Below are 23,247 nucleotides of genomic sequence, written 5' to 3' on the forward strand. Positions count from 1 at the left end.
TAAACAAATTACTCATTGCAATAATAATCATAAATTACTTTGTAATAATAAACTCACAAATTACACGTCATGATAATCACAAATTACTCGTAATAACTATCAAAAATTACTCGTAATAATATACACAAATTACTCATTGCAATAATAATCACAAATTACTCATAATAATAATAATCACAAATTACTCATAATAATAATCACAAATTACTCATAATAATAATCACAAATTACTCATAATAATAAACACAAATTACTCATTGTAATAATCACAAATTACTCGTTGTAGTAATAATCACAAATTACTCATAATAATAATCACAAATTACTCATTGTAATAATATACACAAATTACTCATTGCAATAATAATCACAAATTACTCATTGCAATAATAATCACAAGTTACTGATTGCAATAATTAACTTACAAATCACTCATTGCAATAATAACCACAAATTACTCATTGTTAAAATAAACTTGCAAATTACTCGTAATAATAATCACAAATTACTCATAATAATAATCAAAAATTACTCGTAATAATATACACAAATTACTCATTGCAATAATCCTTCCTCGACCTGGCAATGACTGACTTTCTTTTCAAACTTTACTATTCTGTATCTGCCCATCCAAATACCTTTGAGCACATTTTAAAGCTCGTATCTCTCGATTATAAGAGAGCAACCTCAACGCTGCAGAATATGGTTGTTCGCACAGGCCAACTGACAATGACTGCAATTTGCCCTCTCACAGAAAGATTGGGCTGCCATCTCCATAGCATTTGTTATTCATTTGGTCTGGGAAGGCAAACCTGCCTGAAAGCAATGTGAAGTCACTTCATAAGGCGAGTGATTATATTTCCAATATTACAATCATATATCCAAAAAGTTATGGAATTCATTTTTACAGTACTGTCAAAGTGAGTCTTTTCTCCTTTCAAATAAACTGATATCTGATCATTAGTTTGGATTCTGTACCAGTCACTCAATTATGAACATGCTGCTGCTTCTCTTTCTGGAATGGTTGAAGACCCTAAAGCCTAAACAAGTGATCAGGACAATCTCCATGGACATACTGTATCTCACACATGCAACAGTTTTGCATCATAATCGACACCTTAGGCTTGCTGCTTGCAACATACAAGGCCATCTTTGTACCTGGTTTTATGACATCCATGATAATCCTGAGGCTTATCTGCATGAGTGATTTTTGCTTTTGGTGATTTTAACTTATCTCCACTGTTTCCAGAATTTAGATTTATTTATAACTTCCTGAACTTCCTCTGTATTGTCAGGGCTGACTTTGTCTCGATGAACCACTCAACAAGTATGTTTTTCTCCAGCTCACTCAGCCTGTAGTCCTCCATGTTTTACATTGAAGTGCCAAAGTGGAACAAGGAACAAAACATGAGATTTTCCTCTGTGTGGTGTACCAGATTCATGTTTGTCATCAATAGTTTGTGAAAATCTTTCATTAAATGTGGAACACCTGATTCCCAAATCTAGTTTTTTGACAGTTTTTCAAGGCTGGAAATGTGAGACGTTTTCCTTCACTTTGAAAATGATAAACATTACAACGTTATCACATGCCATTCATGAAGATGAGGAAAGTAATGTGAAAGCAAAACTTACTTTCCAAAAAAATATATTTATTCCTGAGAAATAATGCAATTGCAAATAAAGTTAATGAAGAAGCAGGTGTTGTACATGCAGTGAAGTACTTATTGGTTAATGGTAGTTGCTAATTCCAGAACAGAACGAACGAGCTGAATTAATTAAAAAACAAATAATATAACAGTTCAGGTTATCCACCTTGAAGAAGTACAGAAGTGCTGATGTTTCAGTATTTTTCCTTCCTTGGGATGTGCAAGTCGCTCCATGGAAGGGCAAGTCCTAAAAATTAAATTGCAGTAATAATCACAAATTACTCGTAATAATAAACAAATTACTCATTGTAAAAATAATCCAACACAATCAATACTGATGGATCCTCACTCTCTTTCTGCAGTGGAACAACCGTTTCCTGCAATTCCCGAAGCCTGACAAGTGTTCCTTCTGGATTCCCTGCCAGTACAACAGTGCTGCATCTGCAGGTCAACAAACTTCAAGTTTTGTGATTATAATATAATATAATATAATAATTTCAGTTTCCCTTCAAACAACTATAACATATGAGGGGGCCATGAGGCCTTGCTTTGATTTAATCTGCACTGAACTTTTTTTTTTTTTGATTACATGTTATAATACTCGATCTTTTTAATACTTAACATTCTATCTTTATTTTTAATACTGAGTACCAAGCAAGGAAGCAGCACCATAACATTAAAAAAAAGTCTTTGGTATGACTCAGCCAGGGTTTGAACCACCGACCACCAAACTCAGAGCGGACACTCTAACCAGCACCAAGTCTATTTTTTTATATACAATGTCGAGGCTCGTATAAGAGCTAACACACAGAACGGATAACAAGATAAGCAAGAGACAAGAGGGGTGGGAGAGGGAAGCACAAAAAAATGTGGAACAGAGACATTCAGAGTTCTGTTGAAGGGAGAGTCATGGGGCCGGATACACGGGGTAAACAAGATGGACACTACAGGGAATTTGAAGGAGGTGGGTGAGGAGTGGATTAACGGGTGTAGAAAAGATTATGATTTTGGATGGGGGAAGATAAGAGGTGGTTGTGAGCAGCTATTTTGAAGACCTGGAGGGAAGAGTGGAATTGAAGAGTGTGTGAGAGTTTGTTACAAAGGCAGGAAAAAAAGGAGGAATGAAAGAGTGAAAGTGAGCAGTGATTCTTGATTTTGGTAGTTTTACCAGAAGGGGATTATAGGCAGACACTGAACACCCTGTGGAAATATGGGAGGGGGGGGCAGATCACTGTCAGAGCAGGGGGTTGAAGCCAGAGAGGAGATGGAAGGAAACAGAAAGACCACTAACCTGCCTGCGGTGAGAGAGTGAGAGACCCAAAGACGAAATGCCTTGGTTTCCACAGCGTGAAGCTGAGAGAGGTGAGAGGCAGGAGCATCACCCAAAGGGGAGAGCAGTACTCCATCAGGCTGTGGGCGAAAGCTTTGTACGTCATCAGGAGCTCAGGTGTGCCAAGGAAGGACATTGCACGACGGAGGATGCTCAGTCGGCGACTGGCTTTGGAGGCCAGCTTGGAAATGTGGCTTTCCCAGGAATGATCATGGCAGATAGTGAGACCCAGAAGCTTGAATGAAAGGACTTCTTCCAGAGGATTCTCAAGAAAGTAGATGGGGGAGTTTTCCAAACGGTCCTTTTGGAGAGACACAGTGAGAGTGTGATATTTGTTAGGGTTGAAAGACATGTTCCATGTGTTGTACATGCTTGTGATTTTATCCAGATCTGCAGAGAGTGAAGAAGCTGCTGCTTGCATACCCTCGTATGCGCCAATTTCATTGAATAAAAATGTGTTGGGTGAAGTCCTGTTGCCAGAGAGCTGTCTTCGTAGCCACATAACGCGTTTAGCTGCGCCAGGTTTAGCCGCACCGCACCGTGCCAGCTCTCTCTCTCTCTCTCTCTCTCTCTCTCTCTCTCTCTCTCTCTCTCTCTCTCTCTCTCTCTCTCTCTCTCTCTCTCTCTCTCTCTCTCTCTCTCTCTCTCTCTCTCTCTCTCTCTCTCTCTCTCTCTCTCTCTCTCTCTCTCTCTCTCTCTCTCTCTCTCTCTCTCTCTCTCTCTCTCTCTCTCTCTCTCTCTCTCTCTCTCTCTCTCTCTCTCTCTCTCCCTCTCCCTCTCCCTCTCCCCTCTGCCTCTCTCGCCCCTCTGCCTCTCTCTCCCCTCTCCCTCTCTCTCTCTCTCTCTCTCTCTCTCTCTCTCTCTCTCTCTCTCTCTCTCGTTTTCTTTAAACATACTTGTAACTGCATTAAAATAGATTACCCCTTATGTTTTTTCACATTAAATTAGCAAATGCTTTTGTGCTTTGAGCACTATTGGTCGAGCAAAAGGTTGTTATAATTAAAATTCTGTCTGATCATATCAATCAGATTTCATAATCATTGAAATCGGATTGTAAAACATTGGTGAATGCACTTCTTGTATCTCAGCCTTTGTCTATCAGCTTCTGCGCGAGATTTTAACACTGGAATATTGTTTTTTTTTGGTTCAATATGTTGAGACGAAGATGTCATGATAATCAGTGTGGATAGAATAGGTGATAGCAATCATAATATTCATCTTAAAATGTCTTGGGTGCTTGTGACTGCCTGTTAAGGCCAAAGAGAGAAAATGGATTATGAAGCCAAAAAGAAAAGCAACAAAAATGGAAGCAATGAAGGGAGATTGGGGAATTAATTGGACCATTGACAATTAAACAAGTTTTAAGTAATGTTGAGCCGGTGTAACAGTTTAACTACCCCCCCTCCCACCCCGGGACAACTCTCCCCCCCTTAGGGGAATAGAATACACATACAAAAAAATAGAAAATGGATAAAAAATAGTATGTAAAGAACATGAACACTGAGAGGTATATATATATTTTAGTATAAATCTATTTTTGGCCATAGGGGGGCAAGTTATCCAGGGAGGGGGGAGACTTATCCTAGGACAAGTACCCCCCCCCCCCTCGGGGGAAGTTGTCCAGGGGGCGACTTATCCTGTTACACTGGCAGGATAAGCAATGTGATAAGAGAGAGAGGATTTATTACTTCCTATTTATTTTATATACAGTATTCTATATTACTTCCTTCCAATATTTTAATGTTTCCCAGAAACGTTCCACTTGCAGGATAGCTCCTATCTCTCTATCTTTCTATCTCTATATCTCTATATCTCTATATTTCTATATCTCTATCTCTATCTGGCTATTCTCTGTTCTGTGTTGACTGACCCCTGCCCTATCCTGCTGATGTTGTTAATTAATGTCAACAACTCCAGTCCCCACTGTCTGTTGTCCACCTTATCCCCTCCTAATCATACGAAATACTGTTACGAATTTGGAAGCCTTGTGCACACACAGACAGACAGCCGTCCCCATAGCTTAGGCCAAACAAAAAAAGGAGTTTGTTTCCGGTTTCCTACCGACCCATTGCTTTTATATGCGACCCTACGATGTTTTGGACAATTTGGACTCAGGCGCGTTTGACTCGGGTACCGCCATTTTGAATCCCGCGTGTTACGTCAGTGAGAGTTTCAAAATGGCGGCACCCGAGTCAAACGCGCACGAGGACTGCTTTGTGGATCAGTCTTTTCACGGTTAGTTTCACCTATTGTGGTGGTGATGGTGGTGATGATGGTGATGTGGTGGCGTGGTGGTGGCAGTGGTGTGGCGTGGTGGTGGTGGTAGTGGTGTGGTGGTGGTGGTGCAATAGACTTGCAAAAACGCACTGGACTTGCTGGTAAACTATATATATATATATATATATATATATATATATATATATATATATATATATATATATATATATATATATATATATATATATATATGCCTGGTGTTGGCTTAGTGGTTAGGATGGTGGCTTGGGATCCCAGGGTCCTGAGTTCAAGCCCTGTTGGCTGCTGAATTAACACCAGGGGGTTGACTCAGCCTGTCATCCTTCCGAGGTCGGCGAAATGAGTGCCAGTGTACTGGTCCCGGTGTATGCCCCGGTTAGAATAGGTGTACCATATCCCTGTGTGTCGTAAGAGGCGACCAGGGTTGGCGTCAGGAAGGGCATCCGGCCATAAAACATTGCCTCAATGAAAAGCCAAACCCCTGCACAGCAGGGAAAAATGGCTGTAAAAACGGTAATATATATATATATATATATATATATATATATATATATATATATATATATATATATATTAATAAACAATGCATATTTTCAGCATGCATTCACTGTTAAATATGTAGAGAAATTTAAGACAGAATAAAGTGCATTTTGGCAAGTTGAGTGCACCACCACCACCATCCGCCCATCACCACCACCACACCACCACTACCACACCATCACTACCACTACCACACCACCACTACCACACCATCACTACCACTACCACCCCACCACTACCACCAAGGAAAATAAACATTTTTAATCAAGTTATATGAATGTATTCATGGCAAAAAAAATTGTCAAAAAAAAAAAATTCCCTACCTTCCGACCCAATTTTTTTTGGCCATGCAATAGGAAACAAATGTTTTGGTTTTTTTTGGCCTTAGTTATTTCGATAAGTATGTGTTTCTAGTTGGAATCCATCCCCTATGTCGAATGGAAATTAAGTGTACATGCGCTGCGAAGTTATTTTGATAGTTAGGATTTTTATAACAACAATAACTACGACACCTGCCTTCGCTTCCTCCCACCATCCTCCACCGGTACTATTGCACACGTGCATGTCAGCAGGTATGTGGGCGGAGTTCACGATAACCTGATGTCTCTCTCGCCCAATCCGGGGGGTGTGAGCGAGGTTGCCGACAGTGGACCAATAGGCGCAGGCCACGCATGAGCGGACCGTGCCCGAGAAGACGACGAAGGAACAGAGAACAAACAATTTGCGCCCCGTCTGCTCGAGCGAGTAGTCTGGTTCTCCGTCAGCTCGAGCGCGTGGTCTGGCTCTCGGATCGATCTCTCGTCGCTGGCGCTGGGCTGGTATCGTGTCGCTGCTGGTCTTCTGGCTTTGGGCTCGTCGCGTGCAGGAGGGAGCCCGACGCTGTCCTCCATACCCGGTGCTTGCAGCGGCATTGAGCTGCGGGTTCGAGTCCCGCCGATCCAGGACGTCGAAGACCGCACGAGGCGGGAAGGTCCATTTTTCTTTTGGGGCATTTGTGTTTGCACGTGTGTGTCTGGGGCCCTGTCTTTAAGTAGCAACTTGTTAAGTGCTCTTTTTGCCTTGTACATACTTGCATTTCTATTCGTCGTGATAACTCTGCCCTTTATGTGTTCCTTCCCCACCTATTGTAAATAAATATTGCCATTTGTTGAATGTTTCAGCTCGTCTTTGTCCTTTCCTTTATTGGTTTAGCACAGTGCGTTTTGGGAATTGGGAAGCGGCAAATTGTACCTTTGGACCGACGGGACCTAGGTAACCATCCGCTCGGGTCACACACGGGTTGAGCACGGAAACGGCTCATCCCGTACGAGTGCCGTCGAGGGTGTGAAAACTTGTTCGCCACGTGAGCCTCGAGGTATTTTGAAGTTTGGCAAATAACCCTGTGCCCACGCGGTTGATTTATTGACAATCCACGGTCCTGTAAGGGACCCGTACCTTTCGGATGATCTCGATTCCGGGTGTTCGGTGGTCATCCCTACTGCTCCACCTCGCAGTCGTGCTCACAGCCGATACCTGGCCCATAACAATACCTCTGGCTGTACATACATGCAGTATGTCTCTGCAACCACCAAACGTTTTATCTTTGTGGTGTTCTATCTGTGCCTCAATTATATATGCCTAAATTTATACGAACATGGATGAACTCATAACCATCCATGTCCACTCTCTGTTCCCCATCCATGGTGACTTTAACTGTAACGATGCCAGCTCAATTAATCTTAGGTCTGCAACAACCAGCCATGGAATTGCACCTGAGGCTTTCAGGAAATCTTTAGAACCATATGTCAATTTCCAGCCTCATTTCTCAACTGGTTCATCCTCCTTCCTCAACTTGGTAAAGACTAACTTTCTCTCCAACCTACCCTGTTGCTCCTTCATCCATCTTGGCTCCTTTGAGCACATTTTAAAGCTCATATCTCTCGATTATAAGAGAGCAACCTCAATGCTGCAGAATATGCTTGTTCGCACAGGCCAACTGACAAGGACTACAATTTGTCCTCTCACAGAAAGATTGGGCTACCATCTCCATAGCATCTCCATTTCGTCTAGGAAGGCAAACCTGACTGAGGACAATGTGGTCACTTCATAAGGCGAGTGATTATATTTCCAATATTACAATCATATATCCAAAAAGTTATGGAATTCATTATTACAGTACTGTCAAAGTGAGTCTTTTCTCCTTTCAAATAAACTGATATCTGATCATTAGTTTGGATTCTGTACCAGTCACTCAATTATGAACATGTTGCTGCTTCTCTTTCTGCAATGGTTGAAGACCCTAAAGGCTAAACAAGTGATCAGGACAATCTCCATGGACATACTGTATCTTAGACATGCAACAGTTTTGCATCATAATCGACACCTTAGGCTTGCTGCTTGCAACATACAAGGCCACCTTTGTACCTGGTTTTATGGCATCTATGATGATCCTGAGGCTTATCTGGATGAGTGATTTTTACTTTTGGTGATTTATAGTGTAATTGTGATGTGAAAATTTGTCCTCTCTCTCTCTCTCTCTCTGTTGATATCAGAAAGGAGAGATGAACATGAGAAGAAGAAAAAAATCAAATGCAGTCTTGTAGAGTTGAAAATATGAAGCAGAAGCACAAGGAATCTATCTATCTGTCTCTGTCTCTGTCTCTGTCTCTGTCTCTGTCTCTGTCTCTGTCTCTGTCTCTGTCTCTGTCTCTGTCTCTGTCTCTCTCTCTCTCTCTCTCTCTCTCTCTCTCTCTCTCTCTCTGTCTCTGTCTCTGTCTCTGTCTCTGTCTCTCTGTCTCTGTCTCTGTCTCTGTCTCTGTCTCTCTCTGTCTCTGTCTCTGTCTCTGTCTCTGTCTCTGTCTCTGTCTCTGTCTCTGTCTCTGTCTCTGTCTCTCTCTGTCTCTGTCTCTGTCTCTCTCTGTCTCTGTCTCTGTCTCTGTCTCTGTCTCTCTCTGTCTCTGTCTCTGTCTCTGTCTCTCTCTCTCTCTCTCTCTCTCTCTCTCTCTCTCTCTCTCTCTCCCTCTCTCTCTCTCTCTCTCTCTCTCTCTCTCTCTCTCTCTCTCTCTCTCTCTCTCTCTCTCTCTCTCTCTCTCTCTCTCTCTCTCTCTCTCTCTCTCTCTCTCTCTCTCTCTCTCTCTCTCTCTCTCTCTCTGTCTCTCTGTCTCTCTCTCTCTCTCTCTCTCTCTCTCTCTCTCTCTCTCTCTCTCTCTCTCTCTCTCTGTCTCTGTCTCTGTCTCTGTCTCTGTCTCTGTCTCTCTCTCTGTCTCTCTCTCTCTCTCTCTCTCTCTCTCTCTCTCTCTCTCTCTCTCTCTCTCTCTCTCTCTCTCTCTCTCTCTCTCTCTCTCTCTCTCTCTCTCTCTCTCTCTCTCTGTCTCTCTGTCTCTCTCTCTCTCACTCTCTCTCTCTCTCTCTCTCTCTCTCTCTCTCTCTCTCTCTCTGTCTCTGTCTCTGTCTCTGTCTCTGTCTCTGTCTCTGTCTCTGTCTCTCTCTCTCTCTCTCTCTCTCTCTCTCTCTCTCTCTCTCTCTCTCTCTCTCTCTCTCTCTCTCTCTCTCTCTCTCTCTCTCTCTCTCTCTCTCTCTCTCTCTCTGTCTCTGTCTCTGTCTCTCTGTCTCTCTCTCTCACTTTTTTCCTGGTCTTGTTCCCTTTGCTCTTTCTTATCTCCATCCCTCCCTAAACCTTTCAGGTTACACAAATTCTTCTCATAATATTCTCCTAATGGCACTCACAAAATACAGGCTTACTCCTCACCTCCATTAATGTTTTCTCTTCCATCCTTGTGGATTCGCTTTCCTCAATTTGTCCATTCCACTCTTCCTTTCACGACTTCAAGTTAACAGTGCACTCTTAGTCCATGGGCCAGGTGGTGGGCGTCTGGCAGCTTAGCTGCCGGAGTAGCTATCATTTCTTGAAGCGCGACTGTGTTGCTGATGCAGTGCCCCTCTACCAGTACACACACTGGAACTGGTACTCATTTCGCCGACCTCGGAAGGATGACAGGCTGAGTCAACCCCCTGGTGTATTAATTCAGTGGCCGACGGGGCTTGAACTCAGGACCCTAGGATCCCAAGCCGCCACCCTAACCACTGAGCCAACACCAGGCTTCCATGGGCCAGAGCAGATGTCGGTACCACCTGGGGTGGCAAACCTCTGGTTTTTTGGAAAATTCTATAGCTCGGGAACATATTTTGATGTGATGACCATTGAAAATGGCAACTTTATCAGAGCTTTGGGGCAAAAACCACTTTTTTGAATTCCAATTAAAAAAATTAGATTTCATTGATAAATTTAATTTGACGGTGGTCAATGGTTTTCATTAACTAGCAGCAATTTTTCTGAGTGAATGCCATGAATTTTGACCTATGGTTGCCATGGAAACGGCTATTTTGGGTCAAAAACTGCATTTTAAAAATCATTTTTAAAACGATTTGATATAACTCAAAAAATGGAATACTTGAATGACTATTGATTTATTCGTATGCCTTTCAATCAAAAAGGCAAATTTACATCGTGATATCATCGATTAATTGCGATTATGTTATATTTGTCTGCAAATACAAGTGACACCTCATTCAATCGATTCATAATTTGTGGAAATAGAAATGCTCATCTTGATTGAAATTTGTGCGTCTTGGATTCCTGATCCAGCTGTGTGCTCTTTGATCCTAACAATATGCAGGACTTATATTTTTTTAATTAACCCAAAAATAAAAGTATTATTTGAAGAATGCATCATAGATATACATATTTGATGAATCGATGGATTATATTTGCAGGAGGAAATGATTAATAGAGTCATTGTACAAGTGAGAACAAACAAACCAGTACGACTTACTCAGCAGTGTTGTGTGTGCTGCGACAGAGAGATCCTTGTGTTAAATCCTTAGCCAAATCCTTTTGTTAAATAAAAACACTCAAGGGTTCACACTTTTGTGAATAGCATATCTGTGTCTTCCTCAACAACGTGCACCATCAGTTGTGATTATCTGCCAAGAAGCATTGTCAATTTTTCAAAATTTGGACAAGTTACTGAACAAGTTAGAAAAAAAATCCCTAAGCAGACGATGGATATTTTGAAATACCCGATAGAAATATGAAGTTATTTGAAAGAAAATCTTGGATCTGTGAATTTTGCAGAATGGAGTGAAAAAGGTCAGCAGACACAATCACACATATGACTTATCCTTGGGTAACAACAAATTAGACAGACTACTGGGAAACTGGAAAAGCTGTTGCACATGATGGAATAGTGTGCTGTAATTGTCATTAATATTGCCACGTGAGCTTTGTTTCAATATTTCATTGAGCCATTTTGAAATGCTAATTTTTGTTTTGTTGAAGGTACATTGAGTTGTTATTGCTTGAACTTGATTTCAGTTCAGTATATGTCATCTTTGATCACATCCTGTTGAGTTCAGAAAGGACGTGCAAAGATTTCAGATTGAGAATATTGTAATGAAAGTGACCCAAGGGATAACAAATTGTTAAATGTGAATCGGATAGTTCGTTATATCCTTGCATATGTGTTCATTAGTTTGTCGTGTTCAATATGTGCTGCAGTTTTAAACTCAACCAAAATTGTTGTCCTTTTCGACAAGATTGCGTGTACACATAGGGCAGTGGTTTTCAAACTTTTTTTTAGTGGTGACCCAAAAGATTCAAACCCCAATTCATAATACATAAGGTTTCATATGACACAAGAACATTTCTGTTTACTTTATTCACCATCGTCATGTTTTCATAGATGAGTAAATGGAGAATAGCCGACAGTATCCAAATAGTACAGTTGAATGTTTCAGAAGTTTAGTCCGAATGACATTTAGATACATTTTGTGAGAAGGATGAGCCTGTTTTTCAGAAACCAACTCCTCTATTCGTGGAGAAGTAGATGACAATGCCAGGATCATATCATGCTCCATTTCTAGGTGATTTCTGTACTTTGTTTTAATCACCACCATGGTGGAGAACGACTGCTCACAAAAGTATGATGAAGAATATGGCATGAGAACCTTAATGGCACACCGTGATAGGTCAGGTACGATGGCAGCATTTTGCACCAGAATGTCAACAACGAATTCGTCCGCACAAGAGCCTACGCTCCTGAATCCTACTGGAGCTGCACAAGCTCTTCCTGTGCTGTATCATCTTCATCGGCAATCGAGTCCAGTGGATCCGTGAAAGGGTCCCGAACCACAGAAAAGGACTGCAGATCCAGCTCAGGGAAATAGTGCTCGAACTGTTCAATGGGCGACCGAAGGTGACGTGCTATCTCCCCAGAAAGACTGTCAAGCTCAGTATCATCGTACTGGCAGGTCATTAGATGCTCCACCAGATGGGGGAAAAGGCTGAAGCGCTTAACAGCTGCTTTGTCTGCCAGTCATTTTAGAGTCGCCAGAAATCCGCTCATTTTGTCGTGAAAATTCATAAGGTTGGCGTCTTTGCCTTGGAGGGAGCGGTTGAGGACATTGAGTCGTTCAAATATGTCAATGAGAGAGCACAGTTCTGACAGCCAAGAGTCCGACTCAAGCAACGCAACACATGCCGTTTTCCCTTGTGTGCGTAGGAACTCCTTCAGTTCATCTTTGAGCTCGTAAACGCACAGAAGAAGGTTTCCTCGAGATAACCATCATGATTTGAGTGGAGAATAGTAAATTCTTATGGTCGGCGTCCATCTCCTGGCAGAATAGCCTGAATAACCTAGTGTTGATGGCGCTCAATTTGATGTGATTCACCATTTTTACGACTTCTGAGAGCACGCTCTGCAAGGTTTCTGGCAAAGTACGAGAGGCGAGCGCTTCTCGGTGAATCATGCAGTGTACCATGGAGATCTCAGGAGCCACCTCAAGCAATTTAGCGTTGAATCCAGAACGCACTCCTAACATTGCTGGCGCGCCGTCTGTTGTAGAACCGAGCAACTTTCCGAAGTCCAGATCATGGTCACGATAAAACTGCTCTCGTTTCCCAAAAATGTCCTCATCGACAAAGTTATCAGCCTTGATGAAGCGGACCCAGACGATGAGTTGCGCGTACGATGCGATGTCAGTGGACTCGTCCAACTGTATGGCTTGCCACGGCGATTCCTTGATCTTCTGTACAACCTGAGCCGTTAAGTCCAGACTCGTATCTTCAATTCTGCATTGGATGATGTTGTCAGAGAGGGGTATAACTGCCAGTTTCTTCGCCGCTTCCTCCCCAACCATCAGAGATACCATGTCCTTTGCACATGGTGGCACGAGTTCTTCCGCAATGGAGTGAGGCTTTTTAGTCTTGGCAACATGGAGCGACACTCGATACGAGGCCTCTAATGCCCGATAATTGGTCTGATGGCATGTACCCTCTCTGTCAAGACGCGTATTCTTGAGTGCAAGAAGTTTCCTCTCAAAGAACGCTCTCTCCTTATCCTGATAAGGCGCATGTTTTGTAGTCAAATGCCTCTGCAACTTAATTTGTTTCATAGACTCCGTAGAAAGCACTTCGAAACAAATCACACACTGAGGCCTCTGTGCCCCACTTTTATCCACCACTTAGTAAAATCCAAGGTCCAGAAATTTATCCTGGTAAGAATGTCCTTGAGATTTGCTGGTGGCCGGTGCTGCCATTACAAATAAGGTCTCGAGTCGTACGTGGAGACGTGAATAGACGTTAATGATAGAGTCAGAGTCTGATTCTGAGAGGCCGTGGATCAAACCACTAATTTCCCGCCAAAATGAACCACCCTTCAGGGAACCCGCGCATCGGCTGGATCCCATTCCAAGCATCATGTTGCACCGTTTCCCATACTTTGAACGAACCGTTTATATTACATCCCGTAAAAGTGAACACCGATCGAAAATAGACAATTTTGTTTCGCTGCAAGCGGATTCCCGCGACCCCACTTGAGGTCGCGCCCCTGGGTTTGAAAAACCAAGACATAGGGTGTACTATGCCTTGTGTTGGCTTCATGGTTAGGGTGGTGGGCTTGGGACCTGAGGATCCTGAGTTCAAATCCGACTCGGCTGTTGAAATCATACCAGGTGGGGTTGACTCTGCCTATCATCATTCCGAGGTCGGCAAAATGAGTGCCAGCATGCTGGTATACTGTGTTGGAGTGGCAACCCATCCAGGATTGTGTCCAATAGCCAAGGAGACTATTTAGGTAGCACCAATGCTCTGCACAGAGTCTGGTCCCAATGAGATGGAATGGAATAGGGTTTACTATGTCATATCAAATGGTTATGATATGTCCAGACATGGCTGTTATCTCTTTGCTGAGATTCAGGGTTTTTAGGGAGGGCAGCAGCAGCAGCATTCACAGGGTAGGCGACAGGGTCAGAAACCAAAATGATGGTCTGAGATCGGGCCAAGGGAAAGAAGAAGGATATGTCGTGTCATTTATTATGGTATCCATGATTTTGTTTTTAATTGGAAGTAAGTTTTTCAGCCTTTTGTTAAGAGGAACCTTTTGTTGCACTGTTTTATGTAATGCAATGATGTTTTGATGAGGAATCAAGTTCACTAGTTTTTTTTTTTGTTAATTTGTTTGTTTAATTAGTTTTTTCATAAATGAAGCCTTTCATTAAACAACTTGCAAAGCAAAAGGTTCAATAACCTCAAGTTTTCAATGCTTTTGAAGAACCTCATTCAAAATACTTAGGAATTCAAAGCAGATACTCACTGGACAAAGCCGAAAAAAAACTTTTCATTTGCCTGAAGTATTTTGGATTCCAGCACACCTCTATGGTAGTGAGGGAGCAGGCCTATGTAGTGCGGCAGATAACTGCAAAATACCCCTAGAATACTTCGGTTTGTGATGCAAGCATGAAATTTGGCACAAATACTCTCTTTGGTCTACTGTGTTAAGAAATGGCGCTGGCCACGAAAAAAATCAAGATGGCGACTATTTTCCAAGATGGCCGCCATCCAAATTGAAAAGTATTACAGTCAACCCCCGCTTCATCACGGTTCACCTATCGTGCCCCCGGTTCATCGCGGGTTTTCCCTTGGAACGTAACTAATTTTTTTTGCGGATTCCCCCGGTACATCGCGGTAATAATATATAAAATATAAATTAATTATTTAAGCAATAAATTATAACGCGTGGTGCTCGACCAGTCACACCACGCACGAGACAAAGTTTCGCTTGTGAACTTCGAATATTTTCTACGTTTTTTTCTCCAAGCCCCACAATGCCGCCCAAATGCCCTGCACCCTCTTAGGCTTCTGGCAAGGAACCGAAGCGCCAGAGGAAGGTCCTGGGACGCTCCAGGAGAAGGTTAAGGTGCTCGATATATGCTTCGGGAAGGAAAAAGGTTTGCCGCAGTTGGACGAGCACTGCTCATACCCAGCACCTCAAAACCGACCAGACCAGACGAGTCGATCTCTGGCACCTCAAACCCAATCACTGCCAAACCGACCAGACCAGACGAGTCGATCTCCGGCACCTCAAACCCAATCACTGCCAAACCGACCAGACCAGACGAGTCAATTTTTTGGGGAGGCGTCCATTCATCGCGGATTTTCACTTAGCGTGGGGAGGTTTGGAATGTAACCCCGCGATAAACGGGGGATTACTGTATTCCTAAAGCAAGTATTTGGATTAAAGACAATATTTTGAGCGTATACCTAGGTTTTAGCAGTCAAAGAATCTAATAGGAATGTTGTCTGGGCTCGAGTTCATAATCAAATTGTCAAAGCAAAGATGGCGTCCAAGATGGCCGCCATGAAATCTATAAATCCTAATATTTCAGGAACTGTGCTGAAGATATTTTCTAATTTTCATCGGAATATCTTATAATGCAAGCATGAAATTTAACATTAATGATCTCTCGTCTCCAAGGATCACTCTTTATGCAAAAATATTGTTCTTGCTGAAAATTAAAATGGCTGCCATTTTCAAGATGGCTGCTAAGCCGTATCTCCAGTAAAATCAAGCTGGTAATAATCATTTATCATTTCACAAAATTTAGTGGTAAAATACTTTTATTTCTGATTTATTGCATAAATGTTCACTTGTTTATCATATATTGCAAAATTACCTGTCACAACAAAGATGGCATCCAAGATGGCCGTCGTAAAACTTAAAAATATCTCATCATTGAATAAACATTGAAATACTAAGTACTATAAGTCGGCAAATAGGTAATAAAGATAATGGATTTCATTATAATTAATACTTATTTTGTCAGATTGCATTTTAGAGGGTGGAGGAAAGCTGAGCATAATCATAATAGAGTGATGTCAGTGCACAACCAGGGCACACTGGTGACGTCACTGCTGTATAACTCAGCATGGGGTTCAGTGTCAGCTGATCTTGCTTTACTAATGCTGTAGTAATAGACTAGTAGTTGTAGTATAGTTTAGTTTAGTGTCCCAAATGCTGTCTAACAGCCCAATATCCAGTAGCTAGTAAACAGTAGTTTGTAGTTACTAGATTTAGTTGGATAGCCGCGCCTGAATTGACAGGGTATGCCAGCGCGGGAGAGCCGAGCCAAGGGTAAGGGGGCTATACATGACTTGCTCATGTAGTTACCTGAATGGTGTACAGATCACACGGGACTTAAATGACACTGGATGAATGATCGGGCTAGGTGCAGGTCACCCGAACCTAGTTGTATCCCATACAGGAATGTACGTTGATTTAGGTGGTAAAAGGATAAACCCTCGGCCTTAATCAAAATGGCAGATGCGAATCCAATTTTAGCCAAGAGGCAAACAGACTGGACTCGATGCTGTCTTTGCCCAAAAGCCAAAAAGAATGAAGCCCTGACTTCCCCTCCTACCTATCATGTCCCAGAACATGATGGGTATACTATGCTAGTGACCAATATACCTCTATTCAATGAGATCAGTGCACTCCCATTGATTTTAGACCCAGCTAGACTGAATGAGGGTGGAGGTATAGAGGCAACGCTGAGAAGGAATGAGGCAAAGTACCACATGAGTTGTCGGTTGTTATTTAATAACACTAAACTCGATCGTGCCAAGAAACGTCGATCTGACTCTCGTGGTAGTGAAACAGATGAAGGGCATGTGAAGCAGCGTCGAACTAGCCATAATGGTCAAGTATGTATTATGTGTGAAAAGACATCACCTGAATCTGATCTTCAGCAAGTTATGACCATGAACTTGGACAAGAGGCTGCACGAGTGTGCTCAAACACTGAATGATGGCACGTTGTTAGCAAAACTGGGTGGTGGAGATGCCATTGCCCAGGAACTAAAATACCATCGTGCCTGTCTCACTGCTCTGTACAACAGGGAGAGATACCATCTCAGAAGTCTTGAGAAAGACTCACATCAAACTAAGGAGGAACCAGATGTGTACCCACTGGTTCTTTCGGAATTGGTGAATTCCATTGTTGAAACCAGTCTGAATTCAAACGGTCCCACAGTCTTCTTGCAGATATTTACCAGTTATACCAACAACGTCTGGCACAACTGGCTGTTGATACTCCCACTGTCAATACCACCAGATTAAAGGATAAATTATTGGCTGAAATCCCTGAGCTTGAAGCTCACAAAAAGGGAAGAGGTGTGCTTTTAGCATTCCAGAAATATGTGGCTTTTTCACTATCAAAAGCATCAGAATACTCTGATGCACTTGTGATGGCTAAAGCTGCAAAAAATCTTGAGACGGCACATACTAGACCATCAATCAAGATTTGATGGCACATTTCCTGAAGGCTGTGTTAAAGATGCTATACCACCCATTCTCCTTCAATTTGTCGGGATGGTTGAACATGGAGCAGACATCAAATCACAGCTGAGATTTGGGGCTTCAAAGTCTGACCAGGCCATTTCCCAGCTGCTGCAGTATAACTGCTATTCCCGATACATATAGGGAGCAGCAACACACAGACACTCCAAAGACAGAGAAACACCATTCCCAGTGTACATGGGTCTCTCTATCTTTGCCAAAACCAGGAAGAGAAGCCTGGTAGAAATGCTGCATGAGCATGGCCTCAGCATCTCCTATGGCGACTAACCATCCATGGTTGATTTTCCCTTTGCAAAATGGGAAGAATTTTTCTGTCCATATCTGAACCATATCTGTCAAGTTAGTAAACCTTAAAAAAACAAAAAATCCTGATTTTGTTCCAAACGCAAGTTCGTGAACAATGGTTTATAGCTATTGTGGCAGCCATCTTGGACTCCCATCTTTGTTTCAGCAGTATGCATGGGAACTAGGAATCTAAAACCATGTCCACCTAATTAGTTGATCCCAAAAACCTAGGTATAGATCCAAAAATTATGAGTATGTCTATTATTTCCTGAAATATGAGCATTGTTTTGGTTTTGCAGCAGACATCTTGGATGCCATCTTTGTTACAACCATGCTGTGAGGTGTTGCATTACAAAGAATAATCATGCTAAAATCTTAGACACAAAAAACTTTGGTTTACACCCTTAATGTTGTGTTTTGTTTCAAATATTTAGCTGCAGAAGAGGAATTTTCTGTGCATATGGCGGCCATCTTGAAAAATGGTCGCCATCTTGGAATTTTGCGTGGCCAACACCTTTTTTGAAAAAAGTGGACCTCAAAGAGTATTTGTGCCAAATTTCATGCTTGCATCACAAACCAAAGTATTTTTGCAGTTATCTGCTGCACTAATGCGGCAGCGAACAAGTGCACATGCACGTCAAGGGGGGAGCACGTCTGCACAGCAAATATATTTTTCAAATCAGAGAATTGGTGTCAAAGCCACCCAATGCTCGCCTGTTTATACATTTATCGTTTTTAAAAGACTCGTCTAATAATATTTTTTATAAAGCATTGCAGTGAAGTCTGATCCAAATAATTTTAAAGCAATATATGTATTTGCATATTGTAATCAGTAAAAAATAGTGTGGGAGATAAAAACATTGAAAGGAAAAAAACTTTAACATTGATGTGCTACAAAAAAAGTTAAGTTCAAAACAGGTCAAAAATTTTAAAAATTTGAAATTCTTTTTTAATTTCAAGTTCACTACATCAATAGTATACCCCAAAGGAACCTCCATGCCAAATATCAGCATCCTAGTACACATTAAATGAATGGCAAGCTTCTAAATAACTTGCACCAAAAACTTTAACATTCTCACGCTCATGCCAGGGGTATCGCTATATAGCTCTCTGTTCTTCGAACAGGCGAACTAAAAATAAGTATTTTAGACTTTAACCATGCTACTATTTACATTGCAGCCGTAGGCTGAGTGCATGAGTGTTGTGATAATCTCATCGGTATTACTGAAGCTGCAGCCACACACTGTGCGAGCTCGTGGGTATTCTGATAATCCCGTCTGTGCATTTTCCTGTTTGTCAGCAGAATAATTGGACGAGGGTAGCGAGAATATCCAAATTTGGCACCGAGCTTCATATCTATTGTAAATGGCTTAGACGAGTTGAACTTACAAGGGAAAATATATTATGAATATTATTACAGGACTATGTACTCACTGCAGTCATGCAACAGTATAGCTTCATGACCTCTGAACGGTGTTGCAATAAGAGAAAATGAGATGAGTCAGCATCTCCATGGCATGTGTTCTTGTTTCAACTGTGCACAGTCAGCATTGACGTACATTTTGACTAGGAATGAGAATGTGAATGACAATTATATTGCAAAGAATAGTGGTACTATCAAGAATTCCAGGTGTGTGTGTGTGTGTGTGTGTGTGTGTGTGTGTGTGTGTGTGTGTGTGTGTGTGTGTGTGTGTGTACGTCCGTTCTGTAACACTTAACCATTGTAGTCAATACTGCAATAAAGGAATTATTAAATAAATAAAGCCAGTGTGAGGGCTTTTATGGATTGTAATGTACTGTGTGTATATATATATATATATATATATATATATATATATATATATATATATATATATATATATATATATATATATATATATATATATATATATATATATATATCTGACAACTCTGTAACTACCAATCAAATACATACTTAAGGTCACATTACTGCATGATTGACATAATATACCAGTTGTACTGCCAAATGGAAAAGTTCATTTGTTATCATCACAAAAAACTGTACTCTTGCAGGCTTCTGGAAGGTATTTTATGAGTAGAGTATCTTAAGAGGATTAATGAGACCTATATTTAGGTTCTTGAGACAAAAACAGGATTTCAAACGTTTCTTCTGAATGTGAATTGGACCCGTTTGTTCAGCCATAAGGCTCGATATTCTGCCGGTCGATCACACCATTGTGTTGTACATCATCCTGTGACATCACTTGAGTTTTTCACAAGAAACTTTGAAATTTAATAAATATACTTTTTCTAGCTCTCCATTTAGTTGAGAAGCGAAACATGTCATTTTAAAATCTATGAATTATGATCCTCTCTTGAAAAAAAACATTTCAGAACAATAAATTTTCCAAATCAGAGTAAAGAACGAGCAGGATACTCAACTGGAAGAGAAAACTTAGGCTTGGCAATGAAAGGAGAGAGAGACAGAGACACAGAGAGACTGAAACTGTTGGGGGCTTGGAAAAGTTGCTGGTGATGCTGTAAGTGAAAACGTGTAATTATCATTATTAGTAGTGTGTGTGCTGTGTATGAATTTAAATTCATCAAGCCTGACTTTTGAAATTGCAATTTTCTGACTTTACTTTGCATTCCTGAGCTCGAACAGCTTCAAGTTGCTTCTTCACCTTTTGTCGAAGGTGATGATGTATTTCATCTTTGGACAAATCCCGTTGATTTCTGAGATGTGCAAGTTTCAAAAAAAATCACGTTTTAATTTGCTCTCTTGTGATGTTGACTAGCAATAAAAGTCCAAACGTATTTAAAATTGTATCCGCCAAATCCCTTCGATGTTTATATATTTTTTTCATTGAGTTAAATGATAAGAAGTAAACAAACCCCACAGACTCAGCCATGTTGAACTGGCAGGAATTCCAGCTGGACCTGATGTTAGGTCTGAATCGCCACGTCCAAATATCATAACACTATATCATCAGCCCAAGAGACAAGCTGTTTATCCAAGTTCTTCAAAATGTTTCTTCTTTCGCAGATGTTTCTAACAGTAAACTTTGGCATTCATTATTGTTCTGACAATAGGAATATTTTTTTTGTTTGCTCTTGTACATTGAACTGAATTTATTTTCAATTAATTGTTCAGAATATCACGATGTTTAATTCCAAAAGCACTGGAGCTGTGTTTATATAAGAACAAGGTTGGCCTTCATATTTAGAATAACTTTTAGGAATGGAGACCGTTTTTGTCAAGTACAAGCATGCTGGTGGGTTTCCATGGTGACATCTTTTATTTATTGATCATTAAACTTGCTCATTTTAAAAGCCCTGTCACTGTGATTTTTGAGCCTCGGAATCTCCATCTGGTGTAACCAAATTATCATTCGACCATCGTCCATTGAGCTTCAGCGGGCAGCCATGATTATTTAACTCCCAATGACATCACACTGTGACATGCCGGGCATGCTTCGAAACCGTCCACTCAGGTGACTGACAAGATAATCTCTAGTAGTCTTAGCTCACCAGTTTGCGAGACGTGGGCCACTGCAGTATGATTACAGTGAGTTTGTCCATCATCCTGAGCCAGAGGGATCGTGAATTCTTAGTTCCCTTGAATGTCTGTGCATTACTGATTAGAATGAAGCACATGGTCCATCATCAAGCACCTTCTTTTTCAAAACGTGCACGAAGATGCTGGATGTAATGTGGCTTTAAAGGAATAATTCAATACACACCGAGGGGTTTATTTAGAGCAAACGTGGCCATTCTCAGTGCATCGGCTATTCAGTCATGTTGGGATGTTAGTCAAATGCTGTTTTTTTATATCATCAAGTTTGAGCTTGATTAGGAGAGAGTGGTGAAACTTTTATTAGCCTGTCTGTCCACATAGCATGTGAAGGTTTTTTTTTGGTTTGTGTGTGTGTGTGTGTGTGTGTGTGTGTGTGTGTGTGTGTGTGTGTGTGTGTGTGTGTGTGTGTGTGTGTGTGTGTTTATGAGAATATGGAGAAGACTAATTAATAATTGGGTGAAAAGGGCAAAGGCATAGTAAGTACAAATCGCCCTTATTATCCAATTCACTTTGCCACACGAGAGGGCTGGGTTTTCTTTAATCTCTGTCGTATTAATTTCTTTATTCACTATTTGAGCTTCAGTGTGTCTGTCTCGGCATGTTAACAAATTTTCAACAAACGTTTATTCTGAGAATATTAAAAAAAAAAAAAATTGCTCTTTTTGTCAGCTTTAGTATGAGTACAAAGCGGACTTTCCCATCTCTGTTGGGCTTTGTATTTTGGGATGCTTTCCAGTATTCTCTTTTTCATGAAAGGGTTTAAAAATAAAAAACATAATTTGTTATTATTGTTATCAGAAGCTGATTGGTCCTCACTCTGTTCCTGCAGGGGAACAAATGTTTACTGTAATTCACGAAGCCTGACCAGTGTTCCATCTGGAATTCCTTCCAGTGCAACATATCTGGATCTGGAAAGAAAGAACCTAAATGTTTTATTATCCCAAGATTTATAGAACAGGTTTGTACAAACAACTGTGCTGGATCACCAAATAAATCTATCAATCATGCTTTTTGATGCGCTTGAATGGTCGGTTTGTAGCTTTTTGTAGTTTGTAAATATGGAAGCCATGATGGTTTGTAGTTTGTAAATATGCCAAATGATTTGGTGCTTAAAGGTCCCCTGACACCCAAAAGTACTGAAATTTCATTTATATATGTCCTATAGGAGTTTTTCATTGTGATTTCAGATCTGACAATTTTTTCACAATACTCATTCTGTAAAATGTAAAATTAAAAAAAACAAACCTCTTCGGGAACGCCCCTAAAAATTTGCCTGAAAGGGGCATAACCCACATGACGTCAACTACAGGATGACAAAGGCTGCACATAAATTACTCGGGTTGGTGGTTGACGTGATTCTATTGGCTTCCTGTGTGTTTCCACATTCGATTGGTCGACTCAATCGCTTCGTTCATTTCTGCTTTAAAAAAATCGAACATTTGGTTTTGAATAATGGATGACATGGACTTTCATTTGTCTGGCAACGACATTGAGTGTGAGAGACATGGAGAATTATCGGATAACGTAGTCGCGGGAGGTGAAGTTCAGGAAGCTGGAAATGGAATATGGCCTTACCAATTCGAGCCCGAAGCAGGACAAGCAGAGGAAAATGGCAATGAAATTCCTGGCGTTCATTATGATCGGGAGGACATCGAAGGAAGACTCGGAAATAACAACTGGTAAGACTAAATTCTATTCGTAATTCAATAATGTAAATTCGACTTGCATACTGCTCGATATCAGAAATATTTTTGTGAGGTGACGTGACCAGCGCAGCGCAGCGGAGATGCTTCTCCGCGGCGAATAAATCGCAAGCAAGGCCAGCGCATGTCATCGGCCGTATCTCTCCGCGCATAAAACAAAGCAACCTCGCTGTTCGGATACGATGAAAACTTGTGTGCAGAACACAGCTTGCGACACAATTGTCTGGAGTAGTCCGATAAATCTGACGTTCTGTTGCATTTTTATTTATTTTATTCCT

The 23,247-nt window shown here is 41.2% G+C and overlaps 1 long non-coding RNA gene across 1 annotated transcript in view; it reads right to left on the reverse strand.

Annotated features, from left to right (window-relative positions):
* Positions 1-19,287, reverse strand: part of LOC147034219 (uncharacterized) — a 30,765-nt gene extending 11,478 nt beyond the window's left edge. Inside the window, exons 1-3 of the long non-coding RNA XR_015057563.1 lie at positions 19,163-19,287; positions 1,996-2,087; positions 1,813-1,893 (exon numbers count right to left, since the gene is read on the reverse strand). This is a non-coding gene — a long non-coding RNA (uncharacterized LOC147034219). The remainder of the gene's footprint in view (positions 1-1,812; positions 1,894-1,995; positions 2,088-19,162) is intronic.
* Between the last annotated feature and the right edge of the window lie 3,960 nt (positions 19,288-23,247).

The sequence above is a fragment of the Eptatretus burgeri genome, chromosome 1, assembly GCF_056783735.1.
Source record: "Eptatretus burgeri isolate ZD-2024b chromosome 1, Ebu_testis_v1, whole genome shotgun sequence".
In the NCBI taxonomy this organism is placed as follows: Eukaryota; Metazoa; Chordata; class Myxini; order Myxiniformes; family Myxinidae; genus Eptatretus; species Eptatretus burgeri.